Here is a 16006-nt window from a genome sequence, read left to right as displayed (position 1 = left end):
ACGGCCTCGAAGGTCAACGCAGGGTTCAAGGACAGCTCCGTGAACACAATGACTTCCCTCCCTCCAGGCTGGCACCCAGCAGCGACCTTGGCTACGAGACCTGCACAGGCACACCAGTGAGAGCAGCACCGGCTTTCCGAGACTCTCTCTCTGAGGTGGGGAAGAGCTTCTCCCACAGCCCCCAGTGAAGTTCTCCTCAGTCTCATAGGCCAGAACCGGGTCAGGGTCCCGTCCCTAAACCGGTCGGCAGACAGGCTCACAGGACGACCCCTGGATCCACCAGGTCCTCTCCTGAGGTCAGTCCCGGGAGCTGGTACTCCGTGGGCTCACGGTCTCAGAACGGCACAAATGCGGGCTGTTACAAATAATACGCAAAGCACACACCAGTGTGGTCCCCAGCCAAGGTCCGGCAGCCTCAGGAGGGGAGGTCACAGCACAGCCCTCTCTCGTTAGTGAGGCAGCGTGATTTTTAGCTCCTCTGCACTTGAGTCCCTCTGTGCATGTGGTTAGTTACCTTCTCACCCAGCAAGATCTGGTTCAATGATTTAATTACATCAGAAACTATAATTATTAAGGGACTGTTCAAGGTCACCGCCTCATAATCATAGGATAATTATCCTTGCTGTAAAAATCACATAATTTTGACGAAATATAAAATTTACATGGCAAATAAACATTTAATTAAACGGTAAGTTCAATGTAATTATTATTAAGTAATCCATCAGAATATAAAATCACTACCCAATGGGTTATAACGATCAGCCCTGTTACTGCCAAAAGTTCCACATGGTTACTCGTGTCTTATGAAAGGAAATGATTCTAAAATCACCCACCGTGCTAAAAACAGAAGAGCTTTTTTTGTTTTGCTTTTCGTCTTTCGGGTTTATTTGCTGGTGTTTGTCTTTACTAAATGGTGTCTTAAGTCGTTTCATTAGGGTTCGATTCATGGAAATTTAGAACAACGATGACAAAGGCACAATGTAGGGGAAAAAACAAAGGAACATGAAGAAGAAACAGAAACAAACAAAACCTTAGATTCAAAAAAAAAGTCTGAAACCAAGAACACAATACCAGGGCTCCATTAAAGATCTGTCACTAATTTCTGGAGAACTTTGGGACAGGAGAAAGATGTTTCCATTTCTCCCTCAACAGGAGCAAATGGTCACAGGTCACACGAGCGTCCCCTGGTTAAACTTATTCACAGAGGGACAAGCAGGCTCAGAAATCCTCTCTCGTCATTTATTTCTTCTTCTGAAAACCAGGACCAAAAAAAAAGACAAAGAAAAAGATCTATGACAATTGATATTCATGCCCATTTAGCCAAGTTTAAAAAAACCACAGTCCAAGAATCTGTTTGGACAGATCGCCACCACAGGCTGCATTTTGTTCTAATTTCTTCCCATTCTTCGTCACTTTTCCCCGTCTTGCACTCATTGTCCTTGGCCCTGTAGTCCTTCCCCACTAGTTTTCATCAGCTCTGGATCCCACAGGTTTTGTGTATTTGCCGTACGCTGGAGGGATTTCATTTACTGTCTCTTTCGTTCCTCGACAGGCACTGCTGTGCACAGAAAAATCATTCGGGTTTTAAGTTCACCAACACTGGGAAAGCAGTACGAAGTGAGGGGAGGAGAGAGGCAAGGTGGGCCGGCCGAAGTGAGGACACGGGGACGGCCGGCGGGAGGGGCAGCAGCATGGGCGGGACAGGGAGACGCCAGCGCAGCCACCCCCAGTGGGGCTTCTTACCCGCCTCCCTCCCGGCCGGATTCACGCCACCTGCCAAAGCCCTGTAGGCGCCCCCAGCGTCCAACACCTCCCGCCATCTCTCTACCGGCGCAGAGCGAGCTCGGGGGGACGCTCCCCACCCTCAACCAGAGGGACAGAGCTGGGCTGCCGCACGCCGCCTGGTGCCCCCCCGACCTCATGACTAGGAGGAGCCGTGTGACCCTTAGCGCCCATCATCTTACATGAGCATTTCCTGACATTCAAGATCGAGCTTGTTACCAGCTGTCCCTCAAACACCAGCAATGAAGGGCATCATCTCCTCCCTCTCTGGGCCTCGGCCACAGTCAAACACATTTTTGTCACTTTGCCTTCCACCCGACACTCTGGTCCTCCCAAAGCGTTCCGGACCTTTCCCTTGGGAAGACCACAACCCGGTCTTCCTTCTTCCTGGGTTCTCTGGGGCATTTAACCCAATCTACGCTCCGTTCTCCCCACCGGTCCCCCCACCAGTCCCCCCAAACCTCCCCCTCTGTTAGGGACACTGACCCTTCCTGCTCTTGCTGCTTCCTGTGGCCACTCCTTGGCCCAACTCAACCTTGTCCAAATGCCCATCCCTGTGCCCTCCGCCAGCACTCCAGCCCCTTCCCCATTTCCACAGATCCTCAGGGGCTTCTTCTAGAAACATCTCCAGTCAGTCTGGGACTCCTGCTTTGTTCCTGAACCAGGTTTTTCCAACCCTTCCTGCCTGGTATTCCGTGGCGCCTCCACCAGCCTGTGATTCTACCTCTCATGCCGCGCCACTGTCATCATAGCACACCAACGTGCGACCCCAGGGAGTCTTCCAATGTAGGCACAAATAACAGACTTATCTTCCTAAAGGCGTGACTCTTCTTACGTAACTCCACCTCAAAAGATGTCCCCCCAAAAGTCCTCTTCATCTGAAGTTCAAGGTCCCCACGGCTCTACGGAATCTTACTACCGTTACCTGGGAGGCGACGCAGCCTCCAAGCTTCCTCGTGCACTCTTGCCTCTCCCAAGAAACTGTCTCTGAATGTGCTGATGCACCCTACACCCCTTCCTCAGGAATCTTTTCGAACTTGTCACCACATATTTGGTATTTAGATATAAAAAAGCCTGTATTATTACCGAACTGCTTTATTTTAATTTTTTGTCCCCAAACCTAAAGTTTATTTTTCATTATTGCTGAACATACAATTGGTATTTAATAGCTATCAAACACTATTTTATTTACTCAACAACTACTTACAGAGAACTACCCCGTCACTGGTATTGTGCTGGGCACGGAGATACAGTGGTGTGCAAGACAGACAGGATTCCCACCGTGAAGATGTCTCAGTCTGCTCTGACAGGGGAGTTCATGTGCCATGGACGACCAGGGAGGAAAACCTTGGATCTGGGGACCGTGCAATGCAGATGTATTTAAATATCCTATAGGCCAATGGACCCTATTGCTATCTCTGGACCAGAAACCCATCTGCTTCCCTCACCTAAATCCCCACACAGAGATGCCTTTAACCCTAACTCATTCGTGCTCTTCTTTCTCTACAGCCTGGTCTTCCATGGACCATCGCTATATGTGACAAGGAAAATCCAGAATTTTATAATGTACATGTCGTACTATGTGGAACCATCAGAGCCATCTCACAAGGATTCTTTTTTTCCTAAAAAAAATTGTCAGTACATGTTACCTCTGCAAAGGGATTACTTAAACTTCAGACAGCTCATCATCCATAAATATAGTCACTGTAAGCAACTTCCTCCAGCTTCAGTTCCTTTTACACCTGCCCATGTAACACTGTTGTCCCCTCATGCTCTGATCTTGTTCTGCTAAGAGTGTGTTATATTCTCTCTTTCCTTGAATGCTCTAATAATATTAATTCCCTCAATAATCTAAGAGAGATAACCTAAGAGAAGAAAACCTCAATAGCGTGTAAATTTCAGCCTTCGTTGGCATAGGAACTTCCTCCATGCTCTTTTCTTGAGATGATCTCTGGAAGATCCACAAGTAACACTCAAAATAATATACACCTTTTCTTATGTACTCCATTCTGGATTCTTGTCAAGTATTTCTGTTTATTGTACCTAGGTCTTTCCAGTTTCTGTTTTTCCCAAAACAGTAGACATTGATCATGTTTTCTGAAATGAAAGACTAATAGAATCACAGGTTAAAATGGAGAGAAATCAATCTTTAGGTTTGAATCATTAAATTTAACACTTCTGAGACAATGGAATATAAGTGACAAGGTGCAGCTGGATATCCCCCTCTGGAACCTTGGATGGAGATGTGAGTTGGAAATAACAATCTGAGAATCATAGACACATAGACAATATACAAAAAGTGAATGCCCCCACCTATATCTGTAGGATTAATCAGAATACACACATAAAAGAAGGAAAATTAGAAGTTCCATTTAAAAGTTCTCTTGTTAGCAAGTCTGGTCATTGGCATGAGAAACCTAAAAGTTTAATAGCCAAAATGCATGGTGGTCACATTAATTCTCATGCACAAGTTTGAAAATCAGAAATATAATCAAGTGAAATATAACCAAGTAATATATCATGGTTTTTCTTTGATTTTTCAAAACATCCAGATCATATTACTTCAATCTAGAGTATTTGCAATGAAACACAAATAGCAAAAGTTAACAGTAACAAAGTATATCATTTTGTAACTACTTAGTAGCAAACTACAATGTTTAGTAGCTACATAGTAACAAACTAATAGTAAGTAGCTACATGGTAATGAACTATGATATTTAGTAGTTACATGATAACACACTATAGTATTTAGTAGCTACATGATAACAAACTACAATGTTTAGTAGCTACATAGTAACAGGCTGATATTTAGTAGCTACATAGTAATGAACTACAATATTTAGTGGCTACAAAGGAATAAACTACAGGATATAGTAGCTACATGGTAACAAACTATGGTACTTATGGTACTACATAGTAACAGACTGCAGCATAGGTGACCATGTTTACCAATACCAAGGCTGTCCTAAGGATGATGAACCATGAGAGACTGTGGACTCTGAGAAACAGCCTGAGGGTTTTGGAGGGGAAGGGGGATGGGAGGTTGGGTGAGCCTGGTGGTGGGTATTTAGGAGAACATCTGTTGCATGGGGCACTGGGTATGGTGCATAAACAATAAATTTTGGAACACTGAAAAAAATTAAATTAATTTTTTTTAAATCCTCCTCTGTTTCTAGCAGGCAGGGGGCAAGGACCCAGTTTGAAAGATACCCAGAGCATTCACCATTACAAAGTCCTTTGCAGGGAAAGACTCCTCCCACCTGAGCGGACAGTTACCCACTCCAGCCCCCGCCAGCCTTCCTTTCTCCCCTAAAGTGACAGAAGTCAGGAGGTTGGGTGTACTTGCAGAAAGGCAGAGCATCAGAGAAGGAATAAATGAAGAAAAATACATTTTTTTTTCATATTCTGACTTAATCTGAAAGATAACTGCCTTTTTTCCCATCAGTAATCACAGTAACAATGCACTGGGTGGCTACAGCATATGGGGAAGTGCCGCGAATGACAGCAACAGTGCGAGGGAGGAGCATGAGGCTTGTGACGCTCCGGTATAACGTGCCTGCCGGCCTCATGAAGCAGTGTAGTGTCATCTGAAAGAGAATTCAGGTGAATTGTAAATGTATGTTCCAGACTGTCAGGCAACCACTGAAGGAAAATCTAGAAATAAGTATAAATGATGTGCTAAAGAGAGAGAGAAAACAGGATCGTATGACATCAAATAAAACCGGAGGAGGCAGAGTAAGAAGGGGAGGTCAACAAACAAAGAGTGCAACAAGCAGAAAACAGTCACAAACATGACAGGTGGCGATCACTTTAAATGTGAATGGCCTAAAGACACTCATTAAAAGACAGGGACTGTCTTATCAGAGTGGATAAAAATCCAAGACTCAAATTAATGCGGCTTCCAAATAACCAGTGCACTTGACCCTGACCAATCACGGCACTCTCCCCAAGCTTAGAGCTCTTCAAGGATGGAGCCTAATTTGTTCAGCATGTCTCAGCAAAGGGGTGGACACTAACAATGATCAGAATGCCCACCTATGATTGTGCATCTACTATATGTGAGGCATTGTGACCTCAAGGCATGAGAAACCCTTAATGCCAATTTGGTGAACAGATGGATAAATGAATTAATGAAAGCTCCAAGCAAGCTGAGTTTTCTCTTCATCTGTATCTATGCCCAGCTTTCTTTCCAGGAGGTCTTCTCAGACCTGGGTTTATCAGAACTTTGTACAAAGGGAGGGAAGATTTTTAACCCAACCCTAAGATCCCCATGAAACAATTATCTCAATTTAGTCAGTGAACTTTTCATCTTTCCCTGCCTTGCTACTCACGAACACTGCTCAGGAATGTCTCCCTGTTTTTTCTGGCTTTGTACACTTTCCAGTGGAGAACAGGAAATGAATAAAGGACACAGGCCGGTGGCTTCACCAGTTGGCCTATCATTACGTAACCGATATTTATCTAACAGGTAAAATGTTAAAAACACCCAGCTACGTTCAGCTATGTAGGGTGCTGTGTAACCAAGACAAAAGTAAATGGGACGCAGCACCTAGAAAATCGCTAATGTAACCCACAATTACCAATTTCCAATGATCCGAATTCACTATTGTTTTCACTGATTTATTTCATAGTAAGCCAGTCACATATTTATTATGTATTATATACATCCAAAATACCACCATTATTTGGGTGTTTACTTTGTCTCTTGAGGTTCCAGGCTCATTTTTTTTCCAGAAAGGGGTTTTGTACTACAGATATTTGAAAACTCTGATAGAGCAGTGAGAGCACAGTGTGGACTCAGACCTGAGTGTGAATTTTGGCTCTGAAACCTACTAGACTTATCACATGGGCCGAGTGACTTAACCTCTCAACTCGGTTTCTTTATGGATTAAGTGGGGATAATGCCTACCTCACAGTTCTTTAAATGAGGCCAATAAGCCTGCTTTCTTGGCTGCCTCTCCTCAAGGGGAAGATATCATAGAAATACTGCCTTGGGTATTTTTTAAATGCTCCCTTTTGAGAATCAGCATGAAATCGATACTTTGTAGGCTAGCAACGGCTTGCCAAGTGTCAAAATGTAAAACAGCAGAGTGACTGGCTTCAAGAATTTTCTTAAATAATAAGTTTGGGTACTGAGTAATTGATTAACCAAATTATTAGTACCAGATAGGTTTTTATCAAGTTTTACAAAAAGGGCATACACATTTAAGATGCCATCCACACAAGCTAACTGCCAGGAGAAAAGCAGGACTTTATGGAATATTTATAAGATCCAATTTAAAAGAGTTCCAGGCCGTCAGCCAAAAAAGGTGCAAGATCGTTGTTTCCTTTTTATAACTTAAGCTTCCTACGAAATTCAACAAAATACAAAAGGAGGAGAATCTGAGGAATTTTAGGTGCCCAAATAACACTTTTCTTGAGATCGTTCTTGAGATCGTTCGATAGACTCAGAGATGTAGATTTACGCAGTCATCCGTTTCTTTCCAAAGAATTCCCGAGATGTCATTAGAAATTCATTATGCTGCAAAAAATAGCTGGTCCTTGGTGGGCTTTCAGCGTAACCAACATACGGAAGGAAGCAGAGGGACTGCATGAACTATCCAGATGGACACAGGCAGTGGAATTATTAAACCACTGGGCAACAGTGCGTGCGGCACGGTGGGCAAAGCCCGTCAACAGCACACCCTGACTCACCCAGTGAGGAGGAGGGTCTCCAGCAGTGTAGACGTCGAGCCTTCTCCTTGGACCATGCGCAGAAATGGCTTGTCGCTAAGCAGCAACCTAAGCTTGAGTGACCTGGGGAAAAGGTTCACACCAATGGTCATGCTACAGTTCACCTTGTCATTCAGAAAAGTACAGATTCAGTCAACTGTATGAACTAATTTCTTTTAAATCCGGACTCACGTGCCCCAGATCAATGGAAGCGGTGCCATTCACTGAATAAAACGGAAGTTGTGCGAAGACATAGTGCCCGATGAGCAGGGCTACCATGGCCCACTTCTAGGAATTCGGGGCCAGGACTCATGCAAACGAGGTTTCTCCCACTCTGTCATGTCAGAACTAGTTCCACATAGAACGATAAAAAAACAACACACGGCTGAGCCTAACAGGAAGAGCAGAAAACCCCAGAGGCCAAGGGCAAAAAGAGAAGGCAGAGGAGGAAATGTGCCAGACGATGCTTTGGCGACCCAAGACTCCAGGGGCCGGGACTGGACTGTGGGGCCACAGCTTCTGAGCATGACCAGCACCTGCGGCAGCAAACTCCGGCCCAGCCCGGGGTCAGCCCGGAACCCCCAAAGGCCGTCGGTCAGCACCTGCGGCACAGCAGGACGCCTGCCATCTCTCCACAAGATGTCCAAGAAGGGGACTGAGTCTGGATGTGCAACCCAGAGGGCCGGGAGAGGCACAGAGCACAGAGACCGGCGTCAGCTGCGTCCGGAACCGCGGCAGCCCACGTGCGCTGAGACCGCCGCAGTGAGCACGCCACGTGCGGAGCTGCGGACCAGGACAGATGAAGTCACACACACGCACGTGCACGCCCACGCGCACACCACAATACACACCTTAGTTTTTCCACTGCTGAGCTGTGGAAACCGAACCACGCGAGAATTGTCATTTTCCCCACGGTCAAGGCGCTGCTAAGGAGTGCAGCTGATACCTGAACAAGGCCATCTGGCTACACCGCAGCGTCTGAAACCCAGTGTTGACTCCAACTCTGAACCTCGCCACCAGTGCACTCGCGCAGCCGGATGAGACGGGAGAATCTGTGTCCCTGCCAGCAGAGGTCCCTCTGAATGGAGGCTACAAACTGTGAGTCAGAGGAGATGAACCCAGTACTCTCCAAACGTTAAGAAAGAGCTCGCGGTACCTGAAGGGAAATAGCCTTCCGCGCAGGTACGAGAACAGACTTAGAAACGGGTGAGTGAAGAGGACAGCTTCAGCTTGTCCCCCCAAGAAAGGAGACGGAAGGCGGAGTGGACTAAAGGTCTGGGTCCCCCAAACGTGTCTGCTGCGGCACTGACTCCCAGAGGGCCGTGTTTGGGGACGGGGCCCTTGGGGAAGTCATCAAGGTTAAATGAGGTCACAAAGCTGGGAGCCCGACCCAACAGGACTCGTGTTCTGGGAGAAGAGGGAACTCCAGCGAGCTCCGCCCAGGGAGGATGCAGCCCAGGGAACAGGCTCTCTCCAGAGTCCGACCGTGGGACACCCTGATCTCGGCCTCTCCACCGCCAGAGCCGGGACAGGAACGTCTGCTGGGGGAGCCCCCGTCAAAGGCATTTTGTTTTGGGAGCCTGAGCTGACTGAGACAGAAGGAAATAAAAGTAAGAGCAGAAAGGATGGAACAGGAGGAAACCACAGACACGTTCGACTTCATTGACTTCTGGGGCCATTTTAATCTACAGTAACTTCGGGCGTTCACAAGCTAGGTCACCTTCCATTTTTCTTCTTCAAAACTGCCTTTGCTGTTTTGGGTTCTTTTTATTCTCATCACTTTTAGAATCAGCCCATCAATTTCCATAAAGTTTTGCAGTATTTTTATTGGAATTGCACGGTATCTACAGATGTACTTAGAAATAATGACATTTTTACAATAGTATGTCTTCTAGATCAGGATATAGCAGGTCTCTCCATAAATGAAGAGGGTCTTTATAATTTCCAGTATGGAGATCTTACATATCTTTCACTCAGTTTATGACTAGGTGTTTCATGTTTGGGATACTAGAGTAAGTTATTAAAATTCTATTTCTAATTGCTCAGTGACCATGTATAAAAATGCAACTATCATTAACCTTTTACCTTACAACCTTAAAGACTTCACCAATGAATTCTAAGAGTTCACCCGCAGGTTCTTTCAGATTTTCTGTGTACACATCCCAGACTCCAATACCTGAACAATCTTCTATTTGCTGAGTGATTTCCTCAGCTGTGTTCCTGACTCTACTGTTTAAAGTAATAGGAATTAAGCCTCTGTTTTCTTTCAGTCAGATTACAGGACATCAGAGGAACCAGCACCTTCTCTGTCCGCCCGTCTTCTGCCCGGGCTGCGCACAGGGACAGCATACCGTGCTGTCTCTTTGTGAAATGATCTGTATGTGAGATCATGTCCCCCTGTCTTTCCTTTGTCCTGAAAACAACTTTCTTCTTCGATTTTATATCCCCAACACCTGCTGCAAGACAACAAGCTCTCAGTAAGTATCCGTGGGACCGAAGAGCCAGACTAAGTCACCGAGCCCAGTGGTGGCCAAGGTCTTCACGCCGTGACCTCACACAGTCTTACCGAATCTGCATAAAAACCCGGGAGGTAGGAAAAGCACATATAATGAATAACCAGGTGACAGGAAGCTCTGGGTCAAAATAATAATTAAGTAGGGGTTGTTGACAATTACAAGCCTGGCCTAGGGCAGGCCCAGAGCCTGGGACACGCGTACTTTCCCTCTGTTTGCGTACAAAAATGGAAATGCTGAGAATGTGACTCCAGGTCAGATTTTTGAGTGGTATGCACAGGGAGAGAATTGCTCTGGTTCATTATTGACAAGTGTATCTATTCTTAGCATCTGAGGCTTTAGGACTCAAAGGGCTGTTGTGGCCTACTGTGAACCACTGTAGAAAGCAAGACAACCTCCTGGTCTTCTCTAAAACTGACCATAACTAGGCTACATGGCTCAAGTCTCCTGTCAAGATAGGCTGTTACCAACTGAGGTGTGACTTGCGAAAATTTGTGAGTTAAAGCCCTAACCCCACATGTGACTGCATTTGGAGAAAGGGCTTTTAAAGAGGCAGCCGAGGTTAAATGAAGCCATAAGGGCAGGGCCCTGATCCTATACAACCGATGTCCTCATGGGAGGAGGAGGAGGCACAGGGCCGGGCCCGGAGAAAAGCCACCTGTGAGGACACAGAGGGGCGTCTGCAGGCCGAGGACGGGCCTCAGGACAAACCCACCTGCTTATGCCTGATCTTGGCCTTCCAGCCTCTAGAACTGGGACAGGAAATGTGAGCTCTTTAGCCCCCGCCCTGCAGGAATCTGTTACAGTTGCCCTCTGCTGACAAAGACACGAGCACTGAGCAAAACTATCGGACCCAGGTCCTCTCTCCCGGGTCTCTCCCCCTTCATGACACCTCCCTCACTTCTGTAGCCACGAAACTCAAAACAATGGCTCTTCCCCTCACCGGGGTCTTCTGCAGTGGTGCCCTACCTTGGTCCCTGTCTCCTGCATTCCCAAAACTCTCCCATCCGCTCTGTGCTTTATACGTGGACATAAGAGGAACCAAAGGAGAGGAGGGGGGGTGCCCTGCTGCCAGGGAGGCCCCGTCGGCGGAACACAGCCCCCCCACATTCGGAGAACATGGCTGTCCGCATCAGCGACCCCGTCTACTGGGGGCACCTCGCCCCTGAACAAAGGGAAGAGGAGCGGCCACAGCCGAGCAACGGGTGCTCAGCTCGTTCCAACTCAGCTTGTTCCGGAGCCAACTCCGTCCCCACATCCTGGGTTGTTCAGCACAGCAAGGGCAGCAGATCAACCAAGAAAAAAGAAAAATTGTTACCGGTAGGTTCTTCAATCAGTCACTGGTCAGAAACTGATCTGCTGGACAAACAGTTTGCATGCACCAACCTTGCAACAATACATTTGTTTAAACTCTAATTTTTTTAAATACTTAAATTCTTTTATTTTTAAAGATTTTATTTATTTATTTGACAGAGAGAGATCACAAGTAGGCAGAGAGGCAGACAGAGAGAGAGGAGGAACCAGTCTCCCCGCTGAGCAGAGAGCCCGATGCGGGACTCGATCCCAGGACCCCGAGATCATGACCTGAGCTGAAGGCAGAGGCTTTAACCCACTGAGCCACCCAGGCGCCCTAAATACTTAAATTCTTATAAAAAAATTCTTATTCCTTTGCTTCTTCTCGTGACTTTGCCGATGTTCCACCTACGACATCCTCTGGAACAGTCACGTGGTGCCCCATTGGGGTCAAACGAGGCTCACATTTCTAGTTACTCCTACCAGTGTATCAGAGAAACAGGGAAACGTGTTTGTGGCTCTGTGCTGCCGTGTGTTGTTCTCTGATGACTGGTCTTCCCGCGACACGTGGACCACATTTTGCTTCTATAATGCAAAGCAAGCAAGAGCCGCACACTTTGTTCCTGCTATGTCCCACCAGGTCCTTGGGCTGGAGAAATCCAGTAACGTCTGTAGCCCAATTAGTAGCATTGTGCCGCCATTGGTTATTTACCCAACGGACACAAAAACACTAATTCGAAAAAATACATGCCCCCTATGTCTAAGGCGGCGTCATCAACAATAGCCAAGGTACGGAAGCAGCTCCAGCATCCATCGAGCAATGAATGGAGAAAGAAGGTGTGGTGTGTGTGCCGTGGAATATCGCGCAGCCGTTAGAAAGCAGGCAATCTCGCCATTTGCAAACCCGTGCTTGGAAATAGGGAGCATTAGCTGAATGAACCAGGTCAGTCAGAGAAAGACAGCACCACGTGACCTCCCTCATATGCGGACTTTAATGAACCGAACAATGAGCAAAGAGGGAAGAGGAGAGACGAGCAACCGAGAAACAGACCTACAGGGGTGTGGGGGGGAGGCCCGGCAGGGTGGTGGAGGACGGGCCTGTCCTGAGGAGCGTGGGGTGGCGCAGAGAAGTGCCGAGCCGCTCCGCTGTACACCTGAAACTAACGTCACACCGAGAACTAAAGCCATATTGTGCCAATGTTAATTTCTTAGGTGTTTTTCTCAGTGTTGATCATTCTATGATGGCTAAGTTTGAAATCACCTTAAATTAATACAGTCCTGAGACAGGAAGGGCCTAGCTTTCGGGCCAGATCTCTGTCCATGTGCGTGACATAGTGGTGCCTGCCTGGCCCCTCCCCTCCTCCTGAGAACGCAGGGCTGACAGGCCCATCTCAGGGCCAGAGGAGCCACAGGCGCACAGAAGCACACACCCCTGCTCCCCAGGGCCTCCCTCTCACGGCTCCCACAGACACGAGTGGATGACCCCTCAGGTCGCCTCCAGAGTGCCAAGGCCTCAAAGTCCACGTCTTCCCACCCGTGACACGTGACCCGAGGGCTGGGCAAGAGCTGTGACACAAAAATGTCCCCGCAGCGAAGTGGCGGCCTCAAGGTGGGGGCAGCCCTGTTGTAACTGTATTTAAGGGACCCAGACTGGCACCTTCCCAGAGGCCCCTCACAAGCCATGTTCACACCGTGTTTGAAAACTGGGCCCAGAACACCCCCGTGTCACGACTTTCAGCTTTTCTTGCTGAACCCCCAACTTTGGATGCTAATACAACCTGAACTTCTGGAGGTAAACTTTCCTATAAAAAACCAAGCTACTGAGTGGAAAAGAAAGTCGGCGTCGTGATCGCGCCTTCCCTCGCTGGCTCTCCTGCCCGTCGCCGACGGACACCAGCCACTTTCACCAAAACGCCACGTTTGAGAACGACACAGTTGGAGAAACAGCTGGACCAACTTCCACCACGCTGGGGCCTCTCTTTGTCCCTGGGGCCCCCACACCGTGCCTCCTTCTGGAGAATTCCTCCAGGCTTTACAATGCCCGCCCAGGACCAAAGGACTCCCAACACGGTGCGCTGCGAACCTCGAGCCCTTCCTTTCTATCTGTTCTTTCTGCCACTGAGCGGGGGCCTGAGGGACGGACGCAGCGTGCCCGCAGGAAGCGAGGGTCTGATGGGCGGCAGGGCTCTCTCGGGGGCTCAGCGCACCCCCAGCCCCGCCGCCACCAGGAACAAGCTCCCTCTGTCTCGCGGCTGTGACAGCGAGGCTCATTGTCGCCGGCCGGGCCGCAGGGACCGCCACAGGGCTGTGCGCCAGCCACTCGGCGAGCAGGAGCTGTTCATCACAAGTGCTGGGACCTTGAAAAGGACTCACATTCCTGAGTCATATTTGTTCCCAGGCTAATTTGATTTTGGAAAAACCAGGTTTCCCTCCCAAGAAAGACAAGGCGGACGAGAGCAGGCTTTTAGCCAAAATAAATGGGAAGAAGAAGCCAATTCAATTTCTACTCATCTCACGGACCCTCTCCAAGTGAGGCCTGAAAGAGGGTCTGCCACGTCACCTGTTTGTCCCTGTGACTTAAGGCAAATCCAGCTGACCACGGCAAAGCACGTCCTTTGTCCCCACGTCAGTTCATTGAAAGGGGACATGTTTACTAACAGCTTAATCTATTTAGTGCAAATAGTCCTTCACATTCTTTTCCTCCATCGAAACAAAACAAAAAAGGCTTCAAAACCCGCAAGGAAACTTCCAAAGTCATAGCTGGCCTTTGCAGTCACACCATGGCTTTGTGCACACTATGGCCCAAATGTCCCGCGCTCGGCTCCTTCATGTCCGCCCTTTGTGAAACGCGGGGGCCAGAGCTGGCGTTTGAGTGGCCGTCCTGCATTGTCACAGCCCCACACTCTTGCACTGCACAAACAGTACAACAGCAAAGCAGCTCACTTTGACCCCAAAAATGCCTTCCTCCAAGAATCAGCTCAAAGAAAAGCACTTTTCTGTTCCGCAGAAGACTGACCAGAGGCTTCGTTGGACTTGGTATAGTCAACAAGCAGAGAGACGCTTGTAAGTTCACAGCAGAGTGAACCGAGTCACTTTCCTGTAGCTGTCACGCAGCTGCGTCCGGAGACACCCGTTTCCGCCAAGGGCTCGGCCACACAGAAGCTGCAATGTCCGAGTTTTCAGAGAAGCACAATATAATTCTGACACTGTGCATGCTTGTACTTTACTTTAATACAGAGTAATCTTTAAACTGGATTTAACTATAGACTTTCATAAAATTAAAATGCATGATCGCATAAAATCAAATCAGTCTTTAATTGAAACAATAAAAGTCCGCACTAAAGTCATGGTCTCTGAGTCAACAGCCCCATGAAATAGCAGACGCAGAGCCAGTCTTTGCCATCTGAGTTCCTGCTTCTCCAACATCTCCGTGATCTAGAGACGAAGTTCAGAAACAGCCTCAAACCGCACCCCGCCTGGGCAGATTTCCACCCACCTGAGCGGGAGGCGCCGGACGGACCATTGCAGAGTGAAACGGCAGCTCCAGAGCTGGAGATGTTAAAAACAACAAGAAAAACCCATGCCAAGGTCATACCCGTCAGATGAAAGTGAATTCGATGTTGTTCCACTGCACACCAGAAATCATGTTTTCCCGTGTGACACACTACTACTGCTAATTTGTGGATTATAGGATTTATAAGTATGATCTCCATTTTTTTCAAGTATCACAAAGGAAGCCAGTAAGAAAATTTGACGTTACAAGTGCACTTTATTTCTAGGAAAGGCTCCGACTCATTTGAATCTTCAAGGTAACACTGGTTGCTCCTGTGGGTGGAACAGAGGCTGAACTGTTCCCACGTGAGCACAGCAGACGGAAGCAGGGGAAAGGAGCTCAGGGCAGAGTCGTCACTGCTACGTGTGTGTCTCGGATGGTAACAACCCGTTCGCTCCCGAGCCGGGCCGGAGAGCGGTGAGCATGGGGGTGCGGGCAGCGGGAGAACAGGGCCGGGTGAATGGAGGTGGTTGTGCACGCGGCCCGCAGAAACTGGGGAGCAGCCTGGGGCCGGGGTGGCGGGCAGGGCAGGAGAAGAGCGCACTGGCTGGGGAACGGCAAGGCCTGGGTGCGGGCAGTGCAGCCCGTGCTGAGGTGGACCAGACCCTGAAGAGGGCAGGAAGAACCCGCCACGGCCACACAGAATGACAGCAGGAGGCCAGCGCGGAGTCTTCCAGAGAGGTAGCAAAGGGCACTCTGCAAACAGAAGCCGGTACGCGGCACCGGCTGACGCAGCGGTCGGGCGTCCGCCTCGGCTCCCGTCATGATCCTGGGGTCCTGGGACCGAGTCCCGCATTGGGCTCCCTACTCAGCGGGGAGCCTGCTTCCCCCTCTGACCCTTACCCTGCTTGTGCTCCCCTCTTCATCTCTCTATGATAAATAAAATCTTTTTTAAAAAAGTTTTAAGAAAATTAAAAAATTTTTAAAGAATACATTTAGTAGAGGACAAAATGAAAATTATTAAACTAGAAAATATAATCACTAAAATAAAAAACCAGGTGTCCTCAAAGCCACAGGAAAAAGGAAGTGACTGTCCTGCAGGGCAGAGCTACGGAGACTGCCTACACCGGGGCACAAAAACATGGGCCAGAGACAGAGCTTCCGGGCCGGAGGGGAGGCAGCACGTGCCCAGCACAAGGGCTCCAGGGTGCGA

At 48.3% G+C, this 16006-nt stretch overlaps 1 long non-coding RNA gene across 1 annotated transcript in view; it reads right to left on the bottom strand.

Moving 5' to 3' along the window:
• Positions 1–16006, bottom strand: part of LOC116568935 — a 53827-nt gene continuing 37821 nt past the window's right edge. Inside the window, exons 5-8 of the long non-coding RNA XR_004276787.1 lie at positions 7477–7578; positions 2990–3136; positions 834–1558; positions 1–100 (exon numbers count right to left, since the gene is read on the bottom strand). This is a non-coding gene — a long non-coding RNA (uncharacterized LOC116568935). The remainder of the gene's footprint in view (positions 101–833; positions 1559–2989; positions 3137–7476; positions 7579–16006) is intronic.

The sequence above is a fragment of the Mustela erminea genome, chromosome 11 (assembly GCF_009829155.1).
Source record: "Mustela erminea isolate mMusErm1 chromosome 11, mMusErm1.Pri, whole genome shotgun sequence".
In the NCBI taxonomy this organism is placed as follows: domain Eukaryota; kingdom Metazoa; phylum Chordata; class Mammalia; order Carnivora; family Mustelidae; genus Mustela; species Mustela erminea.
Note: the sequence above shows the minus strand (reverse complement) of the source record. Positions and strands in the feature narration are given on the sequence as shown.